The sequence below is a fragment of the Nannospalax galili genome, unplaced genomic scaffold (genome assembly GCF_000622305.1).
Source record: "Nannospalax galili isolate Female #2095 unplaced genomic scaffold, S.galili_v1.0 scaffold116, whole genome shotgun sequence".
Taxonomy (NCBI): Eukaryota; Metazoa; Chordata; class Mammalia; order Rodentia; family Spalacidae; genus Nannospalax; species Nannospalax galili.
This window is the reverse complement of record NW_008340206.1, coordinates 3,689,776-3,695,895: the sequence shown is the minus strand read 5'-3', so window position 1 is coordinate 3,695,895 and position 6,120 is coordinate 3,689,776. Positions and strand designations below refer to the sequence as shown.

Genomic DNA, 6,120 nt, shown 5'->3' with positions numbered 1-6,120 from the left:
CTCCCTCCCCACACCCTCACTCCCTCCCCACACCCTCACTCCCTCCCCACACCCTCACTCCCTCCGCACCTCCCTTCCTCCCTTTTTCATTCTGCACCCTTTGGCTTTCAATATCTTCCCTTCCACTTAAGTCTCTCTCCTCTCTCTCTCTCTCTCTCTCTCTCTCCTCTCTCTCTCTCTCTCTCTCTCTCTCTCTCTCCCCCCTTCTTTCTCTCTCTCCCCATATATATATCTCACTGTTTTTTTGAGACAGGGTCTCCTTGTCGCCCCAACTGGTTTGGAACTCCCTATGTAGACCAGGCTGGCCTCCATCTCACAGAGCTCCACTTGCCTCTGCCTCCTGGGTGCTGGGATTAAAGGCATGTGCCAGCACACCCAGCTGAAGTCTCTCCCCCCGCCCCCACCTCCAGTCTCTTGACCCTCTTTTTAGTTCTCTGTCTTTACCCATTATTTACTTCCAGATGGACACATGCTTAATGGAGGCTAGGGTCCACTTATGAGATAGAACATAGTTTTTTGTGTTCCAGAGCCTGGGTTTGCTCACTTAATACACTGCTTTCTAGTTCCTTCCTATTTTCTAGTTCCTATTTTCCTGCAAATTTGATTTTTCTTTATGATTGGATAAAACTCCATCAGGTGTACCATGTTTTCATTACCCATTCCTTTGTTGATGGGCGTGTAGACTGATTCCATTTCCTGCTGCTGTGACGAGATGGACACATGTCTCTGTAGTAGGATGTAGAGTTCTTTGGGTATATGGGCAGGAATAGCACAGCTGGGTCATATGGCAGATCTGTTTCTAGTTTTGAGACGCCTCCATGCTGACTTCCATAGTGGTTGTACTGATTTATACATCTATCAACAGAAGAAAGTGCTCCTCTTTCCCCACATCTTCATCAGCATTTGTTATTTGTTTTCTTTTTTTGTGGGTTTTGTTTGTTTTTGAGACAGGGTTGCCCTGAAGCTCCAGTTGGCGTGGAGCTTGTTGTGTACATTAGGCTGGTCTCTGTTTCAGAGCGATTCACCTGTCTCTGTCTCTGAGTGTTGGGATTAAAGGCACACGCCACCATGCCCAGTTGTCATGTGTTTTATTAATGTGGGCATTCTGATTGAGGGAAGATGAAATCTGAAAGCAGTTTTCATTGGTGATTCTCTAGTGGCTAGAAGTACTGAAACCTTTAAGATATTTATTGGCCACTAAAAATCTGTTTATTTTAATTTTATGTGTATGAGTGTTTTGCCTGCATGTATGCATGTACACCATATGTGTGTATAGTCCCTGCAGAGGCCAGAAAAGGGAAGTCAGATCCCCTGGAACTAGATTCCTGGATGATTGTGAGTGACCATGTGGGTCCTGGGAACTGAACTTGGAACCTCTGAAGAGCACCAAGAGTGCTTAATCACTCAGCCGTCTTGCCACTCAGGGCCAATTTTATTTATTCTTTTCAGAACAGTCTGTTCAAGTTGTTGGCCCCTTTACTGACTGGCTATGTTTTGAGTGTGTTCAATGTTTTTCAGTTCTTCATATAATCTAGACGTTAACCCTTTGAAGTACATAGTGGATGCAGGGATGACATACAGTAGGGTTGGAGTCTGTTAAGGCCTTCTACTCAGCCTTGCACCAAGAAGCTACTGTTAATAATGCAAACAAGCTCAAGGAGACATGTGCTCTTGTGACCTGGGCACCTGCCCCTGATCCCTGGGGACCCCACTTTGCCCCAAGACTGTGAATGAATGTGGATGTGTTTGAATCAGCACATCAAAGCGCTGAGAGCAAAGGACTCATATTCATAGCCTCATTAGAAGCAGTGAGATGTTGAGAAGAAGGCTTGACATTTGTATGAAATGTTTTAGGCCTGAGACAAGATTCTCTGATAACTTAAGGGTAGACCCAAGCTGGTAGTTTCCCAATTGATGCTGGAGGGTTTTGAATAAAAGTATGGGTGAGGCGAGGCTTGGGGGCACAGTTTCATGAGAGATCTGGAACTATCTCCCAGAGTTTGGGTCCAATCTTGGCTATTAAATCCAATGTCGTATTGATTCAACTATGAACCTAGAAACTTATGAAAGAGATGTACTCTTGCTCTGGAGTATGTTACTGAATATGTTAAAGCTGTAATGAAATGCTTCTTCTAATCATGTAGTTATTAAAAATTAAAAAAGAATTTAATGCTGAGTCAGGCTGATTATTTATTCAGGTACAACCATAATGAGCTTTAATAATGCCATAGTTGGCAAAGATTTTTTTTCCATTCTGTAGGCTGTTCGGTCTGTTGATAATTTCTTTTGCCATGCAGAAGCTTTTAAATTTATGCAATTTCGTTTTTCAGTACTATTCAGGTCCTTTTTAGATTTTTAGATTTTTTGGTGCCTATTCCTATGTCCTGAACTGTTTTCCCTTAGCAGTTTTAACATGAAACTATTATATTTCTGTAAGAAGTGATAACTGTATATACAGTTTATAAGATACAGAAATCTCTAGTCTGAGCTGAGGGGTTCAAGCACAATTAATTGCATTGCCCAGCATGATGGTATGCTCGGTGCAAAGCGATGCATGCGTGTGTTCAGAAGCAGGGCTGAATGGCATGTGCAGAACATGGCTAAGAGACACTTTGAATTCTTACATGTTTGATTCTGAATTAAGTTTTGGACATTTCATTAGGAACCTTTTACTATGGCCAAATTTTCAGCACCCTCACATTCAGTTATGCGACCTCATGTAGGGTCAAAACCCATGCTGAAGTTGGAGTGTGGGAACAACAATCCTGTCTTCTCATGAAGCATCCCTTAGTGCTTGCTATTTCTTGTGACTTCCAGGGCCACTTGTTTTTGCAGTGATGTGAAGCTAGCTGACTGTGTGTGCTGGATAGCTTTGGTTGTCAACTTGACACACCTGGGTAGAGGGCACCTCAACTGGGGAATCGTCTCCATTGAACTGGCCTTTGGCCATGTCTATGGGGCATTTTCTTGATTGTTGAGTGATGTGGGAGGGCCCAGCCCACAGCAGTGATGCCACTCCTGGGCAGGTCATTCTGTATTGTATAAGAAAGAAGGCTGAGCAGGGGCCAGGGAGCAAGCCAGTAAGCAGTGTTCCTCCATGGCCTGTGCTCCAGCTCCTGCCTCCAGGTTCCTGCCCTGAGTTCCTACCTTGGGCTCCCTGATGAGTGACCTGGGAGATGTAAGACAAATAAACCCTTTCCTCCCCACGTTGGTATTGGTCAGAGTGTTTTGTCACAGCAGTGGAGAAACAAACTAGAACATTGTGTGATCTTAGGTTTGTACCTCTCCTTTATTTCTCCTGTATCTTTCTAGGTTTTCCATCCTGCTCTGTGGCCCTGGAAACAGACTCCTGTTGGTGCATTGCTTAGGTTTCTTTGGCAGAGAACGTTCTGCTGGATACTCGAATTTTCCCTGTTCCTTTAATTGTCATGGCCTAAGAACAGCCTGTGTCCTGGCCAGGCTCATGGTTCTGGTAATCACGCTCTTTGCAGCTTTCCTCCTATGGGCTCAAGAGCTCCCCCTCTTGGCAGTCACTGGCTCCATCCACAGTCCATGTCTCCCTTTTCCCTGCATACATCTCAGTAAACAATCCTGTTAAAAAAGTTTCTTCATCTGAGCACCACCAGGGCAATTGTTTTTATCCCTGTCTGATCTCCAGTTTTCGTCTTTTTTTTAGAGTTGCCAAACAGGGGAGGAAGCCTTCCTTCGCTCATCTGAGTGTAACCGCACTGATCATGTGAGGTAGTTCCTGGGGCAGAGAGGCTTCAGAGGTGGAGGGCGCTGGGCATCAGAATTACGCTGTGATGAGTAGTGAAAAGTCGGAGGCAGCGCTGTAACGGAAGGCATTTGCAGTTTTCAGTGTCTGATATTTGCACAGTAAATACTGCTGGATTATTTTCGGGAGCAGGGAATTGGGAACAAGAAAAATGTCTGTCACCTTCAAGTGTGCGGTTTTACCGTTTTGGAGAGATACAAGATGACTTATCTTTATTCTGTTTCTTGTAAATGGAAATTTCCCCAGATTCTGGCAACAAGTTGACACGTAGCCCTGGTTTTCAGAGTTGCATCAATTAAAAAAAAAAAAGATTTGTTCTTGGATGTGTATGTGTGTGCATGTGTCTGTGTGAGTGTATGCACGTATGTGTGGAGGAGGCCCTAGAGCTGGAGTTCCAGGCATCTGTGAACTACCCAATGTGGATGTTGGAATCTGAACTCAGATCCGCAGGAGAACTCTTTGACAGCAAGAAATCTTCACTGCTGAGCATCTCTCCAGCCCCTTCCTCAAGTTTTAATTTATGCCTGAGTTGCATAAATATTTTGTTGGAAAAGCAATCAAAGGTATATTGGAGGTGACTCAAAAATTTGTTTATCCTGGGAAGCTTTTTAAAATATATTTTGGTTATTATAGATCCACCCATCTGGCACGGACCTCGCACAGGTTTCTGCCCTGGCTACCGTGGCTGGACTGGACGCCTGGTGCTCGGCTGAGTCCTCCCTGAACAAGGTGGCAGCCGAGGGGAAGAGAATGGGGGCTAACCAGTTAGTGGCCTCAACGTGTACGACATGTACTTGGTGAATGAATACACCTTGTCCATTGGAATTGGAGTTCTTCATTCTGGAGCTGAAGTATATGGCAGAGAATTTGCTTATGGTGGCCATGCTCATCAACTTTTTCTGGAATATTTGAAATTTCCCAAGGAAATGCTTCTGAACTAGGAGAAATGTATAAATTTCAAGAAGCTGTTGTTTTAGGGAGTACGGACTTTCTAGAAGATGATATAGAAAAGACTGTAGAAGAACTGAGAAAAGAATAAAGGCAGCGCCTACCATTTGATGCATAAAAACTGCAATCGCTTTTCTTCAGCTTTAGCAGAGATTCTTTGTGGGAAAGAGATTCCTCGCTGGATCAATCGACTTACCCACTTCAGCTCCTGTATACCCTTTCTACAGAGTTTCCTCCCAGAGGAATGGCTGACCCCACGGCTTAGCATGCTGCTGTCCACCAGGAACTCCAGGACGAACTGGAAGAAGCAGAGGATGCCGTGGTGTCCGCTGCCCGTGGCAAACACTGCAGCTGGCTCCAGACCTGGGCGCCACACTAAACTATAAGCATCTCCACTGTCACACCTTCAGAACTGTCTCCTGCAGTTGAATATCTAGACAAAACAGAGTAAGCTCCTTTAGATATTTTGTGCACAAAGATGGGTCTCCCACAAATCCCAGCTTTTCAGCTCAGGATTATATTTATAATCAAAAAAGAAGAGAAAAATCCTACCACTTAGGATACTCGCAGGAGGGAGAACTTCGTATGAAGCTGCCCTCTTTTTTTTTTTAACCCACTTGTAAATTTGGATTTACTTCTGTTTTATACACATTCTGTTATGTTTACAGTATTTTGTCTCGCTGTTTCCAAATCTTGCATGGACTTCTGCCACCATGAAAGAAGAAAATCTTCATCTTCAAAAATTAGGCAGGTGGTCTTTGTACACTTCCTGATAATTGCCAGGGTTAAGCAGCATAAAGAGTACTTAACAAAGGTTACAGTTCCCATCATCGGGCTTAAGAACTGTCTTTTAGGTTTGTATTTGTTTTATTAACATTTTTGGCACCCAGATACAGGGAACCAACTAGCCTGACATGAAGGAGCACACACACAAAGCCAGAGAGCTTGGGGCCCTGGGTCCGTTCCTCTCCACATCCTTCCCATTCTTGAGAAGCACAGTTCCCAAGGTGCCCACGGAACAGTTGGTTTCATCCCAAATATCAGTCCACCTCAGCAGGGAGGTATTCTTGTATCTGTCTGGCTTGATGCCTCTGGTTCTATAATTAAGACTTTCTTCATTGAAGATAACCTTGTTGTAACTGACAAGTGTTTTGCACATGTTTTGGGGGCCAGGCTTCATTTTTATTTTAATACATAATAAATTCCTCCCTGCACAGGATTTTTTAGTAGGGCAGCAGTATCCTAAGTGGTAGCTTCCCATGTAGCAATTTGAGTTGCCTTTAGACTGCTTTTTAACTATTCAGGCTACTTTTATACTAGACCCTGAACACCAGAATGTAAAGAAACATCCCCCAAAAGTAATTCTTTGATATTTCATACACCATATCAGAAATGGT

General features: G+C 43.9%; 1 pseudogene; it reads left to right on the top strand.

Annotated features, from left to right (window-relative positions):
- The first annotated feature begins 4,525 nt into the window (after positions 1-4,525).
- Positions 4,526-5,109, top strand: LOC103735959 (annotated as a pseudogene).
- Positions 5,110-6,120: the final 1,011 nt, after the last annotated feature.